Below are 26370 nucleotides of genomic sequence, written 5' to 3' on the forward strand. Positions count from 1 at the left end.
TGCTCCTGAGCCACCCCAAGCCGATCTTCTCCCAGCGGCCGCAAACAGCTGAACCCAGCAGCAGCAGCACCAGGGGAGCAGGAGCCAGTGGCTGCCCCTTCTGTGGTGAGTATTTCTGGGGAAGGACAAACCTGCCCTGGTAGGTTTGTCCTACCCGAGGAAAACCCACCACTCAAGGGGATAAGGGTCCACTTAAGGGAGTCTGTTTATTGTGCTGAATTCAGTGCCATCAAGAGGAGAAGAGCAGGTACTTTTTGGAGGGGCCCGGGTCCCTCGTCCCCTTTCCCGCTGCAGAGACCGGGCACTGGGAGAAGAGAGCAGCGGCTGCCGCAGCACCACAGCCTCCCTTCCCCACTCAGCACACGCTGCTCAGTGCCATGTGCTGAGCAACGGAGAGAGGCAGCAGCAGCCCATACCCCCTGTAAATATATTTTTACAGGAGTGTGACCGCACCCCCTCCCATTGGCCATGCCCCTCCTGTTGAACACACCCCCTTTTACCAGGGCTGGGCAGCGCTTTCAGCAGCCCTGATTGTATTCAGAAAGTCATAAGCTTTCCAACGCATTCTATCACAATGCATGAAAATAACAGAAATAGCATGGACCATTATGACAGCACCCTTTAGGGGTTGTCCGATTAAACTCATCTTAGAATTTAGATTGTCCCTTAAGACAATATGGTAGACAAGATGATTAGTTAAAGCGTTCAAGAGTTATCGTGGAACATCCATACACATGCACACCGTTCAATTATACGTATGCAGATATCTGATGGCATGTAAGGTTCACATGGAGTGGTCACACAGCATACAAGTGACGTAGCAAGGTTGGATATAATCAGTGTAGGCACGGAAGTCGGTGACACCTGGTTCATTAAATAACCCCTGTGAGTGCCCAGGAAGGAGGCAGGGCATCCCCCATTTACATCTCCAGAGATGCTGGGATTTCCCTGAAGACTCTATATGCAATGTTGGATCATCATTAGCGAGAGGAGCCGGGTGCTGCAGAACACACTTACCATGCAGCACCAGTCTCCTGTCACTGCAGAGGAGGTATCATATTTAGTGTCACCCCCCTGAAAGGGTGTGGGTCACAGCCTCCTTGTAATGACTCTTGGATAATACATTTTTCATTGGCACACTAATAGCAAAAGGTTTCCTACCCCTGATCAATAATATCAGAAAGGGGTGGATGCAACCCACTTTGGGCCTTTATGAATAAGCGGTCTATTATATAATTGGCTGTATTGGGAATATAGCTTATGCTATCAGCAAATTCAATTTAATTTAGATGTAGTTGCCAATATTTTCTCATTTTTTATATATATATATGGGTTATATTGTAACCTACCTTTTGAAGACAAGTAATGAGGTAAGTACACAGCTGACACTGCATGTGGATTAATTTTTGCCATAATGTTGAACAGAGGACTCACAATCTTATATCCGTCCCTATGAGATTGTGGCAAGTGAGCCCCCCAAGAATCCAGCTGATACTCTATTGTCAACGGGCATTTCACTTGGAATTTAATTCCAGACTGTGAGCATCGGAACAGGCCGGCACATGTCATCTCTAGTCTGTAGAGCGGGAGAGACACAGAAAGAATATTCATTATGTCCAACATGATACAGATCATAAAACCTCACAAGCAGGGAACTCCTGCCTCATCCACTCTTCCTTTACTTAATGATGCCATTATCTCCTCTTCCTTGCTTACAGTGGCTCTGTACCCGCCTGCGGCACCCATCACCTATGGTTGCTTTGCGTGCCTGACATGACATTGGGATTACTAGTCTACTCTTCGTGTGATTCTAACACTTTATGCTCTTGTATATGTGTAAAAGACAGGCCTATGGGTTCCTGATAATTAATATCATTACCTGTATGTTCTTCCATATATAACAGGAACAACTTCCATCTCAGTAGAATCCGGTCTCTAAAGGTCAAAAGAGAGTACAAATGTGATATATTATTATTATCAAGAAATACAATGCTGAGCAGATTACAGGGGCCAAAATCTATGCAGCATATTCTTTGTAAATGGATCAAGTTAAGCATGGCCATCGACCATGAATTATATAAAATGGTCTATGCCTGATGTTTAATACTTTTGCCATCAATGGTGGTGCACCATGTCGGTTCCCACCATTGATGGTATAGAAGCATTAGATGTTTTCTATTTTTCCTATGAGTGCCGGCCCCGGGCACCCACGGAGGAGCCTCCAGGCTGTGATTGGCTCGCTGGCCAATCAGTGAAAGAACAAGGATGACCATTGGTGAGTGAAACCATTGATGGTCCGCCATACCATAGTTTGTTACCATCAATGGCCACACACAGCTTTGCCATCGATGGTTACATCCCAATGGCCAGCCCTAGATCCAGTAGCCTGAGGCTGTTTCTCTTTCTGTTTATTTAATTGTATGGCAGAGAAACCATAGTAGGCAGTGGTGACATATAGACAGAAAAAATAGTGTGATTGGTGCTTAACCCAGATGCTTAGAGTGACACTTACACTTAATTAGGTGTATAGTGAAATGTCCTTTCAGTCCATAACAAATTTCTTAGATACTCTGAATCATCAAACCAGATTTCTCTAGAATGAAAAAAATCAAAGCTGGAAAGTTTTCCCCATGGGATAACATTCTGACCCCCACCCGGTTCCGGCGGCTGCCAGTTCCATCTCCAGCATCAAAGAAGCTCAAGGTTGATCTCAGTCGAACCCAAATTCCTGGGCCTTTAATCTGATACCAGAATAGTCCATATGGGTTAATTGGTTTCAGAGATATTGTGGGTAAACCGATTTATGAAATGTAATTTCATGGCTGTTCATGTTGTTTGAGGGCAGATTTCTCTGGAACCAAATGTTTCACGGGACCAAAATCATTTGAAGCCTACACTAAAGTTCTTCAATATGATAATGGTCACATGTAAAGGGGTCAGTTGGTTCCGAAGCTATAGCCAGTTGGTTAAAGGGGGGTGTTTTTTTTTTTTTTTAGAGGGAAACTAGTCAGGGTTGGTAAGATGGAGGTGGAGTATATACATAAATTCTCTCTCTCAACACAAAGGGCTAACGCTGCTTCAATGTGCATGCTCTGGCCAATGTACATACTCAATATCATCCACAATAGGTGTTTCACATACCTCCCAACAGTCCCAATTACCGTGGGAATGTCCCGGTTTTCGGGGGACATTCCTGCAACCCTCCCGTGGCTGTCAGTGTCCCGCGGCAGGGGGGGGGGCTGTTGGGAGTTCCCCTGTTGGCTGCTGAGCAGCGGGGAATAAATGCTGTGCGCATGCACACAGCGTTTATTCCTGCAGCCAGGGGGTTGGGGGCATGGCTAGAGGCTCACAGAGCCTCTGGGTCATGCCCCCATAGTGGCAAAATGGGGGCGTGGCCTCGTGAGAGAGCCGCAAGTATAGACCACGCCCCCTTTAATTAGGCAACGGCCCCGAAATTTTTGGTGTGCCTACGGCACGCATCACTTTGTCCCTCCTTGGTCTCCCTACAAGTTGGGAGGTATGGTTTCATTTGAATCCATGGATCATGTGACATGCACTCAATTTGGTGAACCCCAGACATTTTATTCTGAATGTTGAAATCTATGTTACAACTTATAAGAATATTGAAGAACACTTGTGTATTTATATAAATATATTTGTCTTCTTTGACCTCAAAACATTGTAGGAGTAATAGTGTGTGCACACGGGCAGATATGGCTTCCGATGTTGCCAATATAGGGAATATCGGAAGCCATATCGCATGCAGATCGCATGCTTTTTTAGGGCTTGCAAGCCCAATGTGCTGCCGATACATGCTCCCGTGTGAGCGTAAATCGGCAGTGAAATAAAGAGGGCAGGCAACACTATATAGTGCAGATCAGCACTATATTGGGCAGTATTCAATGTGAATACTGGCGACGTGCAGCGAATCCTGTTTAGGATTCGCTGCACATTCGCCACTGCTCGCTGCATTCCGGAGCCTCGCCGGCTCCGGTATTCAACGAGTCAGGGGCTCGCTGCCCCTGACCGGCGAATTTGAGCTCCTGCGGCGGACGCCGCAGGGAGCCTGAGGACGATGGCAGGCAGGGAGATGGAAGTCTCCCTGCCTGCCCCAGAACGTTTGTGGGGGGGAGGTGGGCTCCCCGGGAGCCAGGCAGCACAGGCTGCCCCCCGGGGGTGCCAGCAGGGGACCGGGTATATTCACTACACCCGATCATGCATATGTAATGATCGGGTGCAGTGAATATATGAATATCTAATGAGCGACTCAGCTCTGGCCCCCTGCTGGCTGGTCTGTGTAAAAAAAAAAAATATATATATATATATTTTTTTTTTTTATTAAATATATATTCATGTGCTTACAGCATGCCCCTCCTCAGAATAAAATTCCTGATTTTTTTACACCAATTGTAAAAAACAAAACACTTTATTTTAAAAGTTCACCTTCCACTTCACCATAAAAAGATAGCGATTGCTACTCGGTGAATCATGGCGAAAAAAACCTTGAAATGTATTCGCCATCTGGTCATTGAATAGGGTGATTCACCGTTTTAGTCAGAAATTCGCCTTACAGCACAAAATCGCCATAAAAACCTGGCGAATCAGCCTCATTGAATACCGCCCATAGTCTAAATTGTCCCTCTGCAGCATGCCGTACGATCTGATCGTATCGGGACTCGCATCTCACGGCATATCCTGCCATGTGTACACACCACAAGTTATCTACTGAACCAGTGGAGTAGCTAAGCCGCCCATGCAACCCCCCCCCCCCCAATCCCCCGTAGCCTTACCTATCGTGCTGGTCCCGGCGGCTCCGTTCTTCTGCTGAGGACCACCACAAAATGGCCGCCCCCATACAGCAGACAGTTTCAGCGAACTGTGTGCTATATGGTGGCGGACATTTTGTGGTAGTCCTCAGCAGAAGAACGGAGCCGCCGGGACCAGCGAGATAGGTAAGTCTGCGGGGGATTGGGGGGGGGGGTATAACTATAGCACCGCAGCCCCCGGCGCCCCCACATGCACAGTGCCCCCCCCCCCCCGCGATGGCGGGTGCTGCGGTGCTATAGTTACGCCGCTGTACTGAACCTCTGCAGTGCCATGTCTTTGTTTTTTCTGCATATGCAGTCAGACACGCTTTGCCTATGGGCCTGATTCAGATGAAAAATTTAGTTTTGCAAATATTTCTTAGATCCCCATTAGCAGCAGGAGCTACTGCCACCTCTGACTGACCTTTGGCTCTAACTTTGCAGAGTTTGTATGTTCTCCCCGTGCTTGTGTGGGTTTCCTCTGGGTACTCTGGTTTCCTCCCACAATCCAAAAATATACTGGTAGGATAATTGGCTCCCAACAAATTAACCCTAGAATGTCTGTGTATGTGTATATGTGGTAGGGAATATAGATTGTAAGCACCATTGGGGCGGGGGCTGATGTGAATGTTTAAATATTCACTGTGAATCCCCTTGTCTTAAGTACCCTGCCCCCCCCCCCCCCCCAAAGCCTTAATCCAGCTCTGTGCCTATACTATACTAGCTGTGAGTCAGTGACACCTGCGGCCCAGCCATCAGGCCGTCTACTGTGTGCCGTGGCTGAGTCTCCCTCTGTGTGCCGTCTGTGTGCACCAGCCTGCAGTCGCTCGGAGACTGAGTCGGCTGTCTACTATCTGCACTGCGTGCGGCCCGGCTGACCTACTGGACACTGCCGCCTCCCTGGCTCCTGCATGCTTACTGCCCTTTTGCAGCACCCCAGGTTGTCTGATCCATGCTCTGCGGCTGCCTGCTTGGCGTTCTTTTCTGCGAGTGGACGGACAGAGAAAGGGAGCCGCAAAAGTTTCAGTGAGGACCGGGAGCTCAGCTCTGCAGTGAGTGACAGTGTAATCATTATTGTCATTTTATACTAATTAGTGTACCATGCTCTTAATTGTTTTTAAGCCTCTCAAATGGCAATTTTGGCAATACATTTATTGGTACATTCAGAAGAGGGTTGTGTGGGTTTGAGATTAGGTGGGGACGGGTGGGGATGGGGCAGGAATATCAATGTACAGGGCCCCAAGATTTCTGTTGCCGGCTGTAGGATGGAGGTGTGGTTGGTGGAGGTGTAGTTGGTGGAGAGAGAGTGACTGTAGGATGGAGGTGTAGTTGGTGGAGGTGTAGTTGGTGGAGGTGTAGTTGGTGGAGAGAGAGTGACTGTAGGATGGTGGTGTAGTTGGTGGAGGTGTAGTTGGTGGAGAGAGAGTGACTGTAGGATGGAGGTGTAGTTGGTGGAGGTGTAGTTGGTGGAGAGAGAGTGACTGTAGGATGGAGGTGTAGTTGGTGGAGGTGTAGTTGGTGGAGAGAGAGTGACTGTAGGATGGAGGTGTAGTTGGTGGAGGTGTAGTTGGTGGAGAGAGAGTGACTGTAGGATGGAGGTGTAGTTGGTGGAGGTGTAATTGGTGGAGAGAGAGTGACTGTAGGATGGAGGTGTAGTTGGAAGGAGTTAGGATTGACATTATGGGGGAAATTTACTAAGAAGAATTTGTAGAAAAAAATCGTATTTTCATAGTAAAATACAAATTTTTGGGGAGTATTTGTATTTTTGGCATTTATTATGCCAAAAATACGAATTTTCGTATTCGTATTGATGGGACATTCGTATTTGTATTTACAAATACGAATGAATACACCATCGATAGAATATGACAGAAATCACCATTCAAAAGAAAATACGAAATACAAGTGCCAGCGGGCCCTTTAATGCCCCGCATGCTGGGACTTGTGGTTCTCCAAGTCCCAGCGTGTGGGGGAGGCTTGCTGGGACTCATAGTTCCACAGTATTGGACAATGCTGTGGTTGGTTGGGCCCAGAGGCGTAGCGAGGGCGGTGCCGGCGGAGCACACGCTCCGGGCGCAGGATGATTGCATGGCGCCGGAGCTGTGCTGTGGCACCGCCAGCTCGCTCGCCAGTCAGCCAGCTCCCCCGCCCGCCAGCTAGCTAGCTAGCTTTCCTTCCCTGCCCGCCCGCTAGCTAGCTTCCCTCCCCGCCCGCTTCCCCACTCCGTCGGCGTCCGGTGACAGAGATATCTCCCGCTGGACCGCTAGCCAATGGGCGCTTGCGGTCCAGCAGCCAATCAACTGATGGCTGCTGGACCGCAAGCGCCTATTGGCTAGCGGTCCAGCGGGAGATATGAATTTTAAGTAGCCGCATTATTTCTCCCCGACAAAGCGCAGAGAGCCGTGAGCGGGCGGCAGTTTGCGCACTGGCAGGGGGGAGGAGAGGGGAGGGGTGCACACACACACTGTCTCTGTCAGCACAGGCAGGGGGGCGCCTGGCTGTAACTATGGTGTACACCCACCCTGCTGCACTCACCCTCCTAACCACATAACCCACCCACCCTGCTGCACCCACAAACCCACCCTACTGCAGCCACCCACCCACCCACCCTGCTGCATCCTACTGCAGCCACCCACCCACCCACCCACCATGCTGCATCCTACTGCAGCCACCCACCCACCCACCCTGCTACATCCTACTGCAGCCACCCACCCTGCTACATCCTACTGCAGCCACCCACCCTGCTACATCCTACTGCAGCCACCCACCCACCCTGCTGCACCCACAAACCCACCCTACTGCAGACACCTACCCACCCTGCTGCATCCTACTGCACTCACCCACCCACCCTGCTGCATCCTACTGCACTCACCCACCCACCCCGCTGCATCCTACTGCACCCGCCCACCCTGCTGCACCCTACTGCCCCCTTGGCATCGAGCATGAAGCCCCTTGGCATCGAGCATGAAGCCCCTTGGCATTGAGCATGAAGCCCCTGGCATTGAGGTAAGTGGCACTTATGTGTCAAATGTGTAATCGGCATTATGGTGTGTTGTATGTAATGGGCATTACAGTGTGTTATATAGTATGTAATGGGCATTACGGTGTTATATAGTATGTAATGGGCATTACGGTGTGTTATATAGTATGTAATGGACATTACGGTGTGTTATATAGTATGTAATGGGCATTACGGTGTGTTATATAGTATGTAATGGGCATTACGGTGTGTTATATAGTATGTAATGGGCATTACGGTGTGTTATATAGTATGTAATGGGCATTACGGTGTGTTATATAGTATGTAATGGGCATTACGGTGTGTTATATAGTATGTAATGGGCATTACGGTGTGTTATATAGTATGTAATGGGCATTACAGTGTGTTATATAGTATGTTATGGGGATTACGGTGTTATATAGTATGTCATGGGCATTGCGGTGTGTTATATAGTATGTAATGGGCATCATGTGTGGGCTTATGTGTAATTGGAATTACAGAGTTCACTAAAATGTCCAATGGGCATTACGGTGTGTGGTATAATGTTGGTCCATGCCCACTTTTCACTGTGCAGGAGCCTCACCTACTACAAATTGGGGGGGAGGGGGGGCGCGAAACATGCATTTGCTCCGGGCGCCGTGGCACCTAGCTACACCACTGGTTGGGCCTGGGGCTGGTTGGGCCTGGGGCTGGTTCTTAAAATACGGGGGACCTCTAGTCATTTTGTCCCCTGTATTTTGGGAACCAGCCCCGGCCCTGGAGTCTGGGGCTGGTTTTAAAAATCGGGGGAAACCCTATTTGGTTGGTTTCCTGATTTTTTTTATTACCAGCCCCGGCTCTTTCAGCCTGGTGCTGGTTACGGCTGTGGGTGGGACTTGCAGCCTGCACGGATCTGTGCAGAGAGCCTATGCAAATTCGTATTAGCAGCCGTATATACGGCCGCTAATATGAATGGTTATGCCATCGGAGGGTTAAAAAGCAGTCGTATTTGACTGCTTTGTAAATTCCCCTAAGGAACACGAATTTGCATATGGCTGAAACAGCCGTAAGCAGTGGTATTCATTAGTATTCAGATAACGAATACGAAATTTTGTTTTTATATTCTTAGTAAATTTCCCCCTATGATGGAGGTTTAGTTGGAATATATAGGATGAATGAAGGAGGAAGGAATAGTTGGAAGAGTTAAGATGACCGTAGAATGGAGGTGTAATTGGAGGAGATGGGATGACTGTAGTATGGAGGTGTAGTTGAAAGATATAGGATAACCGTAGAATGGAGGTGTAATTGGAGGAGATGGGATGACTGTAGTATGGAGGTGTAGTTGGAGGATATAGGATGGCAGTAGGATGGAGGTGGAGTTGGAGGAGATAGGATGACTGTAGGATGGAGGTGTAGTTGGATAAGATAGGATGATTGTATGATGGAGGTGTAGCTGAAAGAGAAAGGATGACCATAGGATGGAGGTGTAGTTGGAGGAGATAGGATAACAGTATGATGGAGGTGTAGTTGGTGGAGATAGGATGATTGCAGGATGGAGGTGTAGTTGGAGGAGATAGGATGATTGTAGGATGGAGGTGTAGTTGGAGGAGATAGGATGATTGTAGGATGGAGGTGTAGTTGGAGGATATAGGATGATTGTAGGATGGAGGTGTAGTTGGAGACGAGAGAGATACTGTAGGATGGAGGTGTATTTGGAGGAGATAGGATTGACAGTATGTTGAAGGTGTATTTGGAATATATAGGATGACTGTTGGACGAAGGAGTAGTTGGAAGAGATAACATGACTGTACTGTAGGATAAAAGTGTAGTTGGAGGAGATAGGATGACTGTAGGATGGAGGTGTAGTTGAAAGATATAGGATGACCGTAGGATGGAGGTGTAGTTGAAAAATTTAGTATGACCGTAGGATGGAGGTGTAGTTGGAAGAGATAGGATTACTTTAGGATGGAGGTGTAGTTGGAGGAGATAAAATGACTGTAGGATGGATGTGTAGTTGGAGAAGAGAGAGTGACTGTAGGATGGAGGTTTAGTTGGAGGAATTAGGATTGACAGTATGTTGGAGGTGTAGTTGGAATATATAGGATGACTGTTGGAGGAAGGAGTATTTGGAAGAGATAAGATGACTGTAGGATAGAAGTGTAGTTGGAGGAGACAGGATGACCATAGGATGGAGGTGTAGTTGAAAGAAATAGGATAACCGTAAGATGGAGGTGTAGTTGGAGGAGATAGGATGACTGTAGGATGGAGGTGTAGTTGGAGGAGATAGGATGATTGTAGGATGGAGGTGTAGTTGAAAGAGATAGGATGACCATAGGATGGAGGGGTAGTTGGAGGAGACAGGAAGACTGTAGGATGGAAGTGTAGTTGGAAGAGATAGGATGACTGTAGGATGGAGGTGTAGTTGAAAGAGATAGGATGACTGTAGGATAGAGGTGTAGTTGGAAAAGTTAGGATGACTGTAGGTTTGAGCTGTAGTTGGAGGAGATAGGATGACTGTAGGATGGAGGTGTAGTTGGAGGAGATAGGATGATTGTAGGATGGAGGTGTAGTTGAAAGAGATAGGATGACCATAGGATGGAGGTGTAGTTTAAAGAGATAGGATGACTGTAGGATAGAGGTGTAGTTGGAAAAGTAAGGATGACAATAGGATGGAGGTGTAGTTGGAGGAGATAGAATGACTGTTCGATGGAGTTAGAGTTGGAGAAGAGAAAGTGACTGTAGGATGGAGGTGTAGTTGGAAGATATAGGGTGACTGTAGGATGGAGGTGTAGTTGAAGGGTGTAGGATGACTGTAGGATGGAGCTGTAGTTAGAGGAGATAGGATGACCGAAGGATGAAGGTGTAGTTGGAGGAGATAGGAAGACTGTAGGATGGAAGTGTAGTTGGAAGAGATAGGATGACTGTAGGATGGAGGTATAGTTGAAAGAAATAGGATGACTGTAGGATGGAGGTTAAGATGGAAGAGATAGGATGACTGTAGGATGGAGGTGTAGTTGAAGGATGTAGGATGACTGTAGGATGGAGCTGTAGTTGGAGGAAATAGAATGACCGTAGGATGGAGGTGTAGTTGGAGGAGATAGAATGACTGTAGCATGGAGGTAGAGTTGGAGGAGAGAGTGACTGTAGGATGGAGGTGTAGTCATAGGAGTTAAGATTGACAGTATGATGGAGGTGTAGTTGGAATATAGGATGACTGTAGGAGGAAGGAGTAGTTGGAAAAGTTAAGATGACTGTAGGATAGAAGTGTAGTTGGAGGAGATAGGATGACTGTAGGATGTAGGTGTAGTTGAAAGAGATTGGATGATCATAGGATGGAAGTGTAGTTGGAGAAGATAGGATGACAGTACAATGGAGGTGTAGTTGGAGGAGATAGGATAATTGTAGGATAGAGGTGTAGTTGAAAGAGATAGGATGACCATAGGATGGAGGTGTAGTTGGAGGAGATAGGAAGACTGTAGGATGGAAGTGTAGTTGGAAGAGATAGGATGAATGTAGGATGGAGGTGTAGTAGAAGGAGATATGATGACTGTAGGATGGAGCTGTAGTTGGATGAGATGGTACTTATATGTTAGTTGGGCGCCCACTAAACTACGATACGCTTGCCACACTTCAGGCTCGGTGGCACGCTGCGCTCGCCACACTATATGAATTCAACTCCGTGCCAACATGGATAGTGGGGATATGAGTGTACTAACTATAGTGGGTGCCCAACTAATATATAAGTACCGAGGAGATAGAATGACTGTAGGATGGAGGTTTAGTTAGAGGAGACAGGATGACCGTAGGATGGAGGTGTACAGTAGTTTTAGAAGATAGGATGACTGTAGGGTGGAGGTGTAGTTGGAGGAGATAGGATGACTGTAGGATGGAGGTATAGTTGGAGGAGAGAGAGTGACTGTAGGATGGAGGTGTAGTTGGAGGAGATAAGATGGAGGTGTAGTTGGAGGAGTTTGGATTGACAGTATGATGGAGGTGTAGTTGGAGGAGATAGGATGACTGTAGGATGGAGATGTAGGATGACTGTAGAATGGAGCTGTAGTTGGAGGATATAGAATGACTGTAGGATAGAGGTGTAGTTTTAGGAGATAGAATGACTGTAGGATGGAGGTGTAGTTGGAGGAGATAGACTGAATATAGGATGGAAGTGTAGTTGGATTAGTTTGGATTAACAGTAGGATTGAGGTGTAGTTGGGCAATATAGGATGTCTGTTGGATGGAGGTATAGTTGGAAGAGGTAGGATGGAGGTGTAGTTGGAGGAGATAGACTGAATATAGGATGGAAGTGTAGTTGGATTAGTTTGGATTAACAGTAGGATTGAGGTGTAGTTGGGCAATATAGGATGTCTGTTGGATGGAGGTATAGTTGGAAGAGGTAGGATGGAGGTGTAGTTGGAAGAGATAGGATGACTGTAGGATGGAGGTGTAGTTGGAAGATATAGGATGACTGTAGGATAGAGGTGTAGTTGGAGGAGATAGGATGAGAGTAGGATGCAGGTGTAGTTGAAGGAGATTGGATGAATATAGGATGGAGGTGTAGTTGGAGGACTTCGGATTAACAGTAGGATTAAGGTGTAGTTGGAGGAGATAGGATGACCTTAGGATGGAGGTGTAGTTGGAGGAGATAGGATGACAGTATGATGAAGGTGTAGTTGGAGGAGATAGGATGACAGTATGATGGAGGTGTAGTTGAAAGAGATAGGATGACCATAGACTGGAGGTGTAGTTGAAAAATTTCGTATGGCTGTAGGAAGGAGGTGTAGTTGAAAGAGATAGGATGACTGTAGGATGGCGGTGTAGTTGGAGGAGATAAGGTGACTGTAGGATGGAGGTGTAGTTGGAGAAGAGAGTGACTGTAGGATGGCAGTGTAGTTGGAGGAGTTAGGATTGACAGTATGTTGGAGGTGTAGTTGGAATATATAGGATGACTGTTGGAGGAAGGAGTAGTTGGAAGAGTTAAGATGACTGTAGGATAGAAGTATAGTTGGAGGAGATAGGATGACCATAGGATGGAGGTGTAGTTGAAAGATATAGGATGACTGTAGGATGGAGATGTAGTTGGAAGAGATAGGATGACTGTAGGATGTAGGTGTTGTTGGAGCAGATAGGATAATTGTAGGATGGAGGTGTAGTTGAAAGAGATAGGATGGAGGTGTATTTGAAAGATATAGGATGACTGTAGCATGGAGGTGTTGTTGGAAGAGATAGGATGACTGTAGGATGTAGGTGTAGTTGGAGGAGATAGGATAATTGTAGGATGGAGGTGTAGTTGAAAGAGATAGGATGGAGGTGTATTTGAAAGATATAGGATGACTGTAGCATGGAGGTGTTGTTGGTGGAGATAGGATGACTGTAGGATGGAGGTGTTGTTGGAGGAGATAGGATGACTGTAGGGTGGAGGTGTAGTTGGAGGAGATAGGATGACTGTTGGATGGAAGTGTAGTTGGAGGAGAGAGAGTGACTTTAGGATGGAGGTGTAGTTGGAGGAGATAGGATGGAGGTGTAGTTGGAGGAGTTACAATTGACAGTATGATGGAGGTGTAGTTGGAATACACAGGATGACTGTTGGAGGAAGGAGTAGTTGGAAGAGTTAAGACAGTGGTAGCCAACCCTAGCCCTCGAGAGCTACCAACAGTTCACATTTTCCAGACAACCTAGCTGCTGCACAGCTGCACTCATTAATCACTGACAGATTTTAAAAGATCCACAGATGGAACTAATTAGCTCACTTGTGATTCTGTGAGGAGATCTGCAAAACATGCACTGTTGGTAGCTCTCGAGGATTAGGGTTGGCTACCCCAGAGTTAAGATGACTGTAGGATAGAAGTGTCGTTGGAGGAGATAGAATGACCATAGGATGGAGGTGTAGTTGAAAGATATAGGATGACTGTAGGATGCAGGTGTAGTTGGAGGAGATAGGATAATTGTAGGATGGAGGTGTAGAAAGAGATAGGATGACCATAGGATGGAGGTGTACAGATGGGGCTTGGCCCATCTTTGCAGGGCTGGCTTTTCTAACGCCAGCCCTGCCATCACGCCATCCAAGCCAGGGGGTGCATGCTCAAGAGAAGCGCGCGTGCCCCCTGGCAATGGAGCCTGCCTCCGGTCCCCGCCGCCTCCCCCGCCGTCGCCGCAGGTACCCCTCGCCACCCCTCAAACCCCCCTAACCCTGCCCATCTCCCTGAAGCGGAGACGGGCAGGGACACACAGCGTCCCCGCCGTGAGACTGGGACGCGCGTGCGTGTGAGACGCACGAGCGTCCCAGTTCAGTGTAGCCCCTTTCCGCCAACGCTCGCCAGCGGGGAGGGTCTGGCGAGCCACGGCCAAGGATGGCAGGGGCTACATCTGTAGTTGGAGGAGATAGGAAGCCTGGAGGATGGAAGTTTAGTTGCAAGAGATAGGATGACTGTAGGTTGGAGGTGTAGTTGAAAGAGATAGGATGACTGTAGGATGGAGGTGTAGTTGGATGAGATAGAATGACTGTAGGATGGAGGTTTAGTTAGAGGAGATAGGATGACCGTAGGATGGAGGTGTAGTTTTAGGATATAGAATGACTGTAGGATGGAGGTGTAGTTGGAGGAGATAGGATGACTGTAGGATGGAGGTGTAGTTGGAGGAGAGAGAGTGACTGTAGGATGGATGTGTAGTTGGAGGAGATAGGATGGAGGTGTAGTTGGAGGAGTTAGGATTGACAGTATGATGGAGGTGTAGTTGGAGAAGATAGGATGACCATAGGATGGAAGTGTAGTTAAAAGATATAGGATGACTGTAGGATGGAGGTGTAGTTGAAAGATATATGTAGAATGACCGTAGGATGGAAGTGTAGTTGGAGGAGATGGGATCACTGTAGAATGGAAGTGTAGTTGGAGGAGATAGGATGATTGTAGGATGGAGGTGTAGTTGGAGGAGATAGGATGATTGTAGCCTGGAGGTGTAGTTGAAAGAGACAGGATGACCATAGGATGGAGGTGTAGTTGAAAAATGTTGTATGACCATAGGATGGAGGTGTAGTTGGAAGAGATAGGATGACTGTAGGATAGAGGTGTAGTTGAAAGAGATAGGATGACTGTAGGGTGGAGATGTAGTTGGAGGAGATAAGATGACTGTAGGATGGATGTGTAGTTGGAGAAGAGAGAGATACTGTAGGATGGAGATGTATTTGGAGGAGATAGGATTGACAGTATGTTGGAGGTGTATTTGGAATATATAGGATGACTGTTGGACGAAGGAGTAGTTGGAAGAGATAACATGACTGTACTGTAGGATAAAAGTGTAGTTGGAGGAGATAGGATGACTATAGGATGGAGGTGTAGTTGAAAGATATAGGATGACCGTAGGATGAAGGTGTAGTTGGAGGAGATAGGATGACTGTAGGATGGAGGTGTAGTTGGAGGAGATAGGAAGACTATAGGATGGAGGTGTAGTTGGAAGAGATAGGATGACTGGACGGAGGTGTAGTTGGAAGAGATAGGATGTCTTTTGGCTGGAGGTGTAGTTGGAAGAGATAGGATGACTGGACGGAGGTGTAGTTGGAAGAGATAGGATGTCTTTTGGCTGAGGTGTAGTTGGAAGAGATAGGATGACTGGACGGAGGTGTATTTGGAAGACATATGATGACTGTAGGATGGTGGTGTAGTTGGAGGAGATAGGATGACAGTAGGATAGAGGTGTAGTTGAAAGAGATAGGAATACAGTAGGATGGTGTATTTGGAGGAGATAGGATGACTGTAAGATGGAGACGTAGTTGAACCAGATAGGATGACAGTAGGATTGAGGTATAGTTGAAAGAGATACAGTAGCAATACAGTAGGATGGAGTTGTAGTTGGAGGAGATTTAATACCACTGCTTTTAATCCACAGGCACTGCTAGACATACCTTCAGTCCCTCTCTTCCATGAACAGATGCATTATGTATGCATATCTACTGTACAAACACACCTGCCTCTCCTGCTTACATTTCCAAACACAATTACCCTTCCTACTGCCATCTCCAAACACACCTGCCCTTCCTTCTACCATATCCAAACACACCTGCCTTTCCTTCTACATCTCCAAACACACCTGCCTTTCCTTCTATCATCTTCAAACACACCTGCCTTTCCTTTTACCATCTCCAAACACAATTACCCTTCCTACTGCCATCTTCAAACACACCTGCCTTTCCTTCTACCATCCCCAAACACAACTACCTTTCCTTCTACCATCTCCAAACACACCTGACTTTCCTTCTACCATCTACAAACACAACTACCTTTCCTTCTACCATCTCCAAACACACACCTGACTTTCCTTCTATCATCTTCAAACACACCTGCCTTTCCTTCTACCATCTTAAAACACACCTACCTTTCCTTCTACCATCCCCAAACACACCTACCTTTCCTTCTACCATCCCCAAACACACCTACCTTTCCTTCTACCATCTCCAAACACACCTGCCTTTCTTCTACCATCCCCAAACACACATACCTTTCCTTCTACCATCCCCAAACACGCCTGCCTTTTCTTCTACCATCTCCAAACACACCTACCTTTCCTTCTACCATCTCCAAACGCACCTGACTTTCCTTCTACCATCTCCAAAAACACCTGCCTTTTCTTCTACCATCTCCAAACACACCTGCCTTTCCTTCAACCATTTCCAAACACACCTGCCTTTCCTTCTACCATCTCCAAACACACCTGACTTTCCTTCAACCATCTCCAAACACACCTACCTTTCCTTCTACCATCCCCAAACACACCTACCTTTCCTTCTACCATCCCCAAACACACCTGCCTTTCCTTCTACCATCCCCAAACACACCTACCTTTCCTTCTACCATCCCCAAACACACCTACCTTTCCTTCAACCATCTCCAAACGCACCTGACTTTCCTTCTACCATCTCCAAAAACACCTGCCTTTTCTTCTACCATCTCCAAACACACCTGCCTTTCCTTCAACCATTTCCAAACACACCTGCCTTTCCTTCTACCATCTCCAAACACACCTGACTTTCCTTCAACCATCTCCAAACACACATACCTTTCCTTCTACCATCCCCAAACACACCTACCTTTCCTTCAACCATCTCGAAACGCACCTGACTTTCCTTCTACAATCTCCAAAAACACCTGCCTTTTCTTCTACCATCTCCAAACACACCTGCCTTTCCTTCAACCATTTCCAAACACACCTGCCTTTCCTTCTACCATCTCCAAACACACCTGACTTTCCTTCAACCATCTCCAAACACACATACCTTTCCTTCTACCATCCCCAAACACACCTACCTTTCCTTCAACCATCTCGAAACGCACCTGACTTTCCTTCTACAATCTCCAAAAACACCTGCCTTTTCTTCTACCATCTCCAAACACACCTGCCTTTCCTTCAACCATTTCCACACACACCTGCCTTTCCTTCTACCATCTCCAAACACACCTGACTTTCCTTCAACCATCTCCAAACACACATACCTTTCCTTCTACCATCCCCAAACACACCTACCTTTCCTTCAACCATCTCAAAACGCACCTGACTTTCCTTCTACAATCTCCAAAAACACCTGCCTTTTCTTCTACCATCTCCAAACACACAACTGCCTTTCCTTCAACCATTTCCAAACACACCTGCCTTTCCTTCTACCATCTCCAAACACACCTGACTTTCCTTCAACCATCTCCAAACACACCTACCTTTCCTTCTACCATCCCCAAACACACCTACCTTTCCTTCTACCATCCCCAAACACACCTACCTTTCCTTCTACCATCCCCAAACACACCTGCCTTTCCTTCTACCATCCCCAAACACACCTACCTTTCCTTCTACCATCTCCAAACACACCTGCCTTTCCTTCTACCATCTCCAAACACACATACCTTTCCTTCTACCATCCCCAAACACACCTACGTTTCCTTCTACCATCCCCAAACACACCTACCTTTCCTTCTACCATTCCCAAACACACCTACCTTTCCTTCTACCATCCCTAAACACACCCGCCTTTCCTTCTACCATCCCCAAACACACCTACCTTTCCTTCTACCATCTCCAAACACACCTGCCTTTCCTTCTACCATCTCCAAACACACCTGACTTTCCTTCTATCATCCCCAAACACACCTACCTTTCCTTCTACCATCCCCAAACACACCTGCCTTTCCTTCTACCGTCTCCAAACACACCTGACTTTCCTTCTACCATCCCCAAACACACCTACCTTTCGCTGATTAATTCAGAACACTCGCTCAGAACATTGCCAGCATAGCAAGCGGTGAGCAGAGCCTTCTGAGCGAGTGCTCTGGATCCCGCCTGCCTCTCAGGTCATCCCGCCGCCATCTTCACTGTGTCCGTGTCCAAGCTGTGGGCGGCTGAGGACGTGGGAGCAGGGCCTTGTGAGCGAGTGCAAGTCCACCCTGCCTCTCTGCCCGCCCTGCCTGTCCCACCCACCAGAAGTCTTCACCCGGTGCAAGCTGCGGGTGCTGAGGATGTGGGAGAAGACTCCAGAATTGGTAAGTATTTTTTTTCCCCCCACTGTGCCACCAATGCTTAAATATGTTTGGGGGAACACTATACCACCAATGCTTATAGTTTATTTGGGGGGGGGGGGGGGGACGCTATACCACCAATGCTTATGTTTTTTTTTGTGGGGGGGGGGGCGCTATACCACCAATGCTTATGTTTTTTTTTGGGGGGGGGGGGGGAGTGCTATACCACCAATGCTTATATGTTTTTTGGGGGACACTATACCACCAACACTTATATATGTTTTATGCGGGGGACGATACACCACCAATGCTTATGGTTGGGAGGGGATGCTATACCACCAATACTTATATATGTTTTTGGGGGGGACACTATACCACCGCTTATATATGTTTTGGCGGGATGCTATGCCACCAATGCTTATATGTTTGGCGGGATGCTATGCCACCAATGCCTATATATGTTTTTGGGGGGGACACTTTACCACTGTTTATATATGTTTTGGGAGAGATGTGCATTTAAAAAATGCAGTAAAACCCCCTAAAAACAAAGTTTTTACTGCATTTTTTTGTTTATTACATCCTGCCGGGTGTGGATCATTGGGTCGACAACAGCTAGGTGGACAGTCATTAGGTCGACACCATTGGGTCGACATACAGCAAGGTTGACAGGGTTCTAGGTCGACATGGGTGAAGGTCAACAGGGCTCTAGGTCGACAAGGAACTAGGTCGACAGGGTTCTAGGTCGACAGTCAAAAGGTCGAAATGTTTTTTTTTACTGTTTTTTTACCCAAATGTCGACACTCGACATGGGCCGCTGCGCTCGGCACACTATTTTATTCTCCCACCACGTGCTAGTGGATGGTAGGGCATGAAATACCGCCTGTCGGCACATGTCGATTAAAAAAAACTGTCAAAAAACCCACGTCAACCTTTTGACTGTTGACCTAACCCATGTCGACCTAATGCATGTGTGATGATGGCTAACCTTGACACTCCAGCTGTTGTTGAACTACACATCCCAGCATGCCCTGCATCGGTTTTACGCACATACTCTGCAGCCTTTCCCTGTAGGAAAAGGAAGTCCCTTAGAGAGAAATCTGTTCATCAAACTCTGGAGAAACTATTGTTAAACTTCAGATATTGGCTCATATTGGAGACTCTTAAATACAGGGAAGGAATCACAGTTTCTTAGAGGGTTGTTTTTACCCTTCGGCATATACACACACTTTGGATGAAAATATCGAATTAAATATCGAATACTCATTCCATCTCCACAGTGCAGAGAATGTCCGGTAGCCAGCGTCCTTTAGGTTGCTGGGCAACAGGGAGGCACGGCTTCAGACCCGGCCCTAGCAATTAATGTGAGTGCAGGTGATGAGGGCTGACGTCATCCACAGGTGCCCAGTGACGCAGAGGAGGAAGGCTGACGGCGTCCTGCTTGCTGGAGTCCTATTTATAGAGGTATGATTCACTTGTTTTATTGTTCTCACTGTCGCCTGACGACGGAGCTTAGAGCTTCGAAACATTGCTAGAATAAATTAATACTTTTTTGCACAGACCCTGGAGTGCCGTGTTGGTTGTGTGTGCTCACCCCCAACCAGTCCTTTCCTACATAATCTTTGCAAAGGAGTGCCGGATCAGACTGTATCCTATTTTTGTACACCACCATCGCCTGGAGTGTAACAGGATCAAGGCACCTACCACCATCTTCCCAGAACCATCCCTCTATATTGTGAGAGAGCAACAGGGATCCTACATGGAATCGCAGGAGCAATTGGCTGAAAGCAGTGGCAGTCTGCCAGTGGGAGAAGTATACAGCTACTCAGAGGATGAGGTTTCCCACATTCTATTTGCCCCATCACAGAATGCTCCATCTGACATGGAAGAGATTTACCATGCTTTACTAAAATTGCACCGCAGGGAAATTGACTACCAGCAGCATGGGCAAAACCAGACTATTATCGTTTGAAGCACATACCACGCGGCTTCCGCATAAGAAATGTGCCAACCATTGGGAGGTCCAGCCCAGAATTCTGCCGCCGCTGGGTAGCTATTTTAAACAAATGTAGCTTCGACCTCATGCTGCTGGTAATTGAGGAGGCCAGTAGGGAATTAAAAAAGACATTGGATAAGATCAAAGCTTTAAAAATTGAACAGAGTATAGCCCTGGCATCTGCTGAATTTGACACTTGGGCCAACAAATTGAAGTCTAATCTAATCCAATATGCCCAATCGTCCACAGACCCGCCATCCTTGGAGAACCAGAACCAAGGCACAACAACAACATCAGACAGATGGCTCCTCGGTGAGCGACAGTGATTTTGTACTTGCAGAATCCGATGAACCCACACCCTCCTCACAAAGGCCCCCTTTAGGGGCAATTCCCAAGGCAAGAAACGCCCGTATAAGAAAACCCGCCGGGGCGGACAACACGAGAGAACCTTCAAGAAGCTCAAGTCGCAATTGCAAGCAGTCTTCAATTTATCGGATCGATCATTAACCAAAGATGAAATGTCATTACTTAATAAAGGCCTCTCATTCATCCCAACGCAACAACATAACGCATTCCAATGGCAAATAGATCTACACAGAATGAATCGCAATTTACGGTGCAAAGAGTCCTTCCAGCACAAAGTGACAACCCCAGAGACTGACCCGCTTGCGGACTTCATACAGAGCAAAAGTCAATCCAGATTCGACCCTCCTTCCCACAATGCTTCCATTAGAACTTACACCAGACTTATGGATGCATCCATGAAAAGATACAACGACGCCTCTACCATACACCACCCAAACCTCAACAGGAAGGAATTCCAGGCTTTAAAAACCCTCAGCGAAGATAAAAGCATAACCATACGTCCGGCAGATAAAGGGGGTGCTATAGTAATTCAGAACACAGTGACTACAGAAATGAATTACACAGACAACTAGCAGACCCCAAAGTGTATCTGAAATTACACAGAGACCCAACAGCAGAGTACCAGAAGGAACTCAATTGCATCTTAAAAACACCCAGAGAAAGTGGATACATCAGCTCCAAAGTGCAAGATTCCTTAACCACAAAATGTCCAGTAATTCCTGTACTCTACAGTGTGCCCAAGATCCACAAAAATCTTGAGGCACCCCCTGGTCGCCCGATTGTATCGGGCAGAGACAGCCTCTACCAGCCGGTCTCACAGATGCTTGAAAAACTTATCCAACCATTTATTGTAACATCTCCTTCGCATCTTAAGGACACAACATTGTTTCTTAACAGACTAATCCAATGTCCAGACATCTCCAGGGATACGGTCCTATGCACCATGGACGTAACAGCACTATATACCTCAATTCCGCACGCACAGGGTCTTGAAGCCATGAGAACCTTCCTGCTCAGCCTCGGTGAAAATTTCTACTTCAACATCCCGCTGTTCCTTCAACTTCTGGAAAAAGTGCTAACCAGAAACTACTTCTTATTTGACGGAGACATTTATGTACAGCAAGAGGGCTGCGCGATGGGATCGGCAGTGGCACCATCATATGCAAACGTCTATATTATAGAACAGGAACGCATCCTTTTGTACAGTCACCCATCTAGCTCTAACATCATCATGCTCTGTCGCTATATAGATGATCTCTTTGTACTATGGTCCAGCAGCCCAGATGAATTTGAACACATGATGAAGGAAGTGAATGGGCTGGACAGTCCTATTAAATTCACATTTGAATGCAGTCATAATAAAATCAATTTCCTGGATGTCTCCATTTCTCTAAAAGAAGGCATCATCTCTACCAGCCTCCACTGTAAGGAAACTGATCATAATACTCTTTTAAGGGCCAGTAGCCACCATCCTCCATCTCTCAAACGTGGCCTACCATACAGCCAAATGATACGGGCAGCACGTATCTGCAGTGATAAGGAGAAACTACCAGAACTGCTTAATACAGTAGTTAATAAATTCCATCACAGAGGATATGATCTGAAACAACTACACCTCCAAAGGAACAAAGCATTACGTCTTGACAGACCAACACTATTAAAAGAAACAAAGAAAGTCCCCAAAACTGACGTTTTCCCCTGGACAAGCACCTTCAACACCGGGATCCCTGTCATCTCGGTGGCCAGCAAGGCCTTATGGCCTATACTAAAAACGGATACAGACCTGCCATGTATGACAAACCTTAGACCAATGGCATGCTTCCGCAGAGGGCGGAACCTACGTGACGCTCTAGTCCATACCGACATCTCGGACTTTAAAGAATCCCTGGTCCAGAATAAAGCCCCAGGTTGCTATCGATGCCCAAACTGTACAACCTACCAGTACCTCATCAAGAGCAACACATTCAAACACCCACATCTTGATAAAGTCTTCAACATCAAACATGTAGTCACATGCAGTTCCAAATATGTAGTATACGCAATCATCTGCCCGTGTGGCCTATACTACATTGGCAAAACGACCCGGCAGTTTAAGGAACGTGCAGCTATGCACCGTTCCTTTATAAAAGGTGCTCTCGAAGGGAAAGCCTGTGACCAACCAGTGGCGGTGCACTTTAAGGAAATGAAACATCCTCTATCCTCCTTAAAATACATCATTATAGACCAGGTACCGGAGAAAAGGAGAGGTGGAGATTGTGCGACGACCCTATTGAGACTGGAAGCGAGATGGATTTACAATCTGGACACAACTAACCCCAAGGGATCTCTTGGATCCCTTGGGATGCGAGTTCCAACGCATCTCTTGGAACTCTCTAATATAATCTTCTGCACCCGATTCATGACCTAGCTCCCCAAATTACCTAAGCACTTTATTTGACAGCTCTTTTATTATACACCCATCCCAATACTGCAACAGCCCCTTGGCTCATGCTAGAACTCCATGTTTAATTTTCTAGTTTAATTTTCCTAAGTTTTTACATCTCTTTATAGAAATTTGCCAATGTAAATTGCCTGGTGTGTATGCACCCGGCACGGAAATTGCCCGGTGTGTACCCAACTTACACAAAATCAATTGCCATTTGACCCTCTTGATATCCCTGCTGTTTAATAACCTTTTTAATCATGTTTTCTTCATATTATGCACCTTGCATGCAAACCTTCATGCTCTTTCTTAACAGCAAACACTGTTTATTCACTTTGTTTATTTCCTATCTCCACAGTGCAGAGAACGTCCAGTAGCCAGCGTCCGTTAGGTTGCTGGGGCAACAGGGAGGCACGGCTTCAGACCCGGCCCTAGCAATTAATGTGAGTGCAGGTGATGAGGGCTGACGTCATCCACAGGTGCCCAGTGACGCAGAGGAGGAAGGCTGACGGCGTCCTGCTTGCTGGAGTCCTATTTATAGAGGTATGATTCACTTGTTTTATTGTTGTCACTGTAGCCTGACGACGGAGCTTAGAGCTTCGAAACGTTGCTAGAATAAATTAATACTTTTTTGCACAGACCCTGGAGTGCCGTGTTGGTTGTGTGTGCTCACCCCCAGCCAGTCCTTTCCTACATAATCTTTGCAAAGGCACCTGGGCAGCTGACAGTGTTGGAAATAGGAGTGCCGGATCAGACTGTATCCTATATATACATATATATATATATATATATATATATATATATATATATATACAGGTCGGGTATCCCGTATCCGGGCATCCCGTATCCGAATTATTCCAAAAACCGTGGTTTTTTGAAATAATTCAAATTTTTTTTTTTGTTTCCCCCCCCCCCCCCCCTAACCCTCTTTTAATACTTACCAAGTCCTCCGGCGTCCACGGCAGGCCTTCAGCATCCTCTCTGGCGTCTCCAGCGGTCCCAGGAGTGCTTTGCGCGAGTGCGCGCGCGCGCCGGTGACGTCACCGGCGCGCCTGGGAACTTGCGCAAAGCACTCCTGGGACCGCTGGAGACGCAGGAGACGGTGCTGGTGGCCTGCTGTGGACGCCGGAGGACTCCATGGACGCCGTGGGACCATCGGGGACCCACCAGGGGCAGGTAAGTATGACAAAAAAAAAATTATTCCAAAAACCGGAATATTCCCTTATCCGGAATGCTCGTGGTCCCGAGCATTTCGGATAAGGGATACTCAACCTGTATATATATATATATATATATATATATATATATATATATATATATATATATATATATATATATATATATATATATTACAAATTCCGATATTCAAGGGATATATTGCTAAGTACCCTTCAAATGTGCGCCCGCAGGACGCCAATGTCCTAAAATACTTGCGGGGTGAGGCGGCACTCCAGTCATAAAAAAACTGAAAGCCAAAACTTGGTAGACAACATTTCAGCACCTTTTATTTGGTCACCTACTATAAGTTTACCACACCATCTACCCTTTATAGAAATCATGCAACACAATAGTAACCCCCTTATACTGTACTTGCCTCTTACACATTATGCCACATGGAATGAGACAAAATTTACACCGATTGAGTCAAAATTCACATTATGCCACACAGATTAAAGCAAAATTCACACTATACCAAACAGATTGAGTCAAAATTCACAATATGCTTAACAAACAGGGACATTGCCGCGCATTAAAAATTTACACCCTAATGCCCATTAAAACTTATGCTACATAAGTGCTGCTTACCTACTTGCTCATTGCCAGGGGTTCCATGCTCATTGCCATGTGGGATTACATGTTCTTTGCCAAGGGGGAATACATGCTCACAGTAACTGAGGGACAGCTGCCACTGACAGCCATTGACACCCGGGCAGAGAGCAGGGGGCTGCCTGGCTGTAGTCAGAGCACTGCAGGTCCCGGCTTTTTGAAATAATACCCCTTTCACATCAGAAAATGCAGGGATTTACCTGGGAATATGGTCCCAAGATCATGCAGGGACATTCCCAGGCTGACCCCTTATACACCAGCCCAGTCCCTGCATTTTCCGGTGTGAAGGGGAGAGGAACCCCCCCACTCCCCTCCTTTAACCGGCTGTATCATTTAACCGGCTATATCTTCGGAAATAACTTACCCATTTACATAAGACAGTATCATATTGAAGAACTTTGAAGTGGGCTTCGAATGAAACTGGGCCATTTGGTTCCAGAGAAATCTGCCCTCAAAGAACATGAACAGCCGTAAAATTACATTTCAGAAATAAAAAAAAATCGGTTTACCCGCAATATCTCTGGAACCAATGAACCCATATGGACCAGCCTGATATCAGAATGAAGACCCAGCGATTTGGTTTAGTTCGAATGAGATCAACCTCGAGCTTCTGTGATACCAAGGTGGGAACTGGCAGCCATTGGAACTGGGTGGGGGTCTGAATTAGCCGGTCCCATGTTATCCCATGGGGAAAACGTTTCAGCTTTGCCTGGCGGTATCTCTGGTTCCCGGGGGGCTAGTGACGCGGGGCCAGGCTCATTGGAAAGCCCCGGCTTCATCTACAAAATGGAGAGTGGGCCTGGAGCTGTAGCTCCATCAGGCCCATTGTTAATCCGGCCCTGCGCCTGCCTTTCCTTCTACCATCTCCAAACACCTGCCTACCTTTTGTTATCAGGGCTCACGTCTACCTCTTGTTATCTTCAGGCTGATAAAGCAGGGCTCAGGGATACAATACAAAGTGTGACATCACTGCTATCACTGATTGATAATAAAACATTTTCAGTTAAATACAGAAAACTTTCCCTTACCTTGTGCAGCGTGCTGACCGCTTTGTGCTCTGCCTGACAACTCTCTCCCCCTACATCATCTTCTTCTTTCTTTTCTTGTTTTATAAGTTCGTATTTCACATCTAAAAATACATAAAGTACAAACGTGTCAACAGCAAATGATGCAATTATCAGAAAAAATTGTACATTTAATAAAGTCAGTGGAGCAACCTACTTTGCTCGCGGACCATGGGCCTGATTCAGATATGGGGTGTGTGGCTATTACTTCCTTTGAAGCAGCAGACAAGCAGACTCCACCTGTTGCATTAGTGATCTGACCCATGTCCTAGGACGCAGCATTAGATTCCTAACCATTGGGCAGCTTGCAGCATCCATGGTGTCACACAAGCCGTCCACCTCACACATCACAAAATCTCCATCCTACAATGGGGATCTCTAGTAAACAGACTGTCAACAACTGACAATCACTGGATGTCC

General features: G+C 46.7%; 1 long non-coding RNA gene across 1 annotated transcript; it reads right to left on the reverse strand.

The window, feature by feature from the left end:
* Positions 1-1355: 1355 nt before the first annotated feature.
* On the reverse strand, positions 1356-25954 carry LOC146021381 (uncharacterized). Its single transcript, XR_014450886.1, has 3 exons — positions 25915-25954; positions 1880-1935; positions 1356-1576 (listed from the first exon to the last, which is right to left on the reverse strand). It is a non-coding gene; the product is annotated as an uncharacterized LOC146021381 (long non-coding RNA).
* Positions 25955-26370: the final 416 nt, after the last annotated feature.

This window comes from Crinia signifera, chromosome 7 (assembly GCF_055691185.1).
Source record: "Crinia signifera chromosome 7, ASM5569118v1, whole genome shotgun sequence".
In the NCBI taxonomy this organism is placed as follows: Eukaryota; Metazoa; Chordata; class Amphibia; order Anura; family Myobatrachidae; genus Crinia; species Crinia signifera.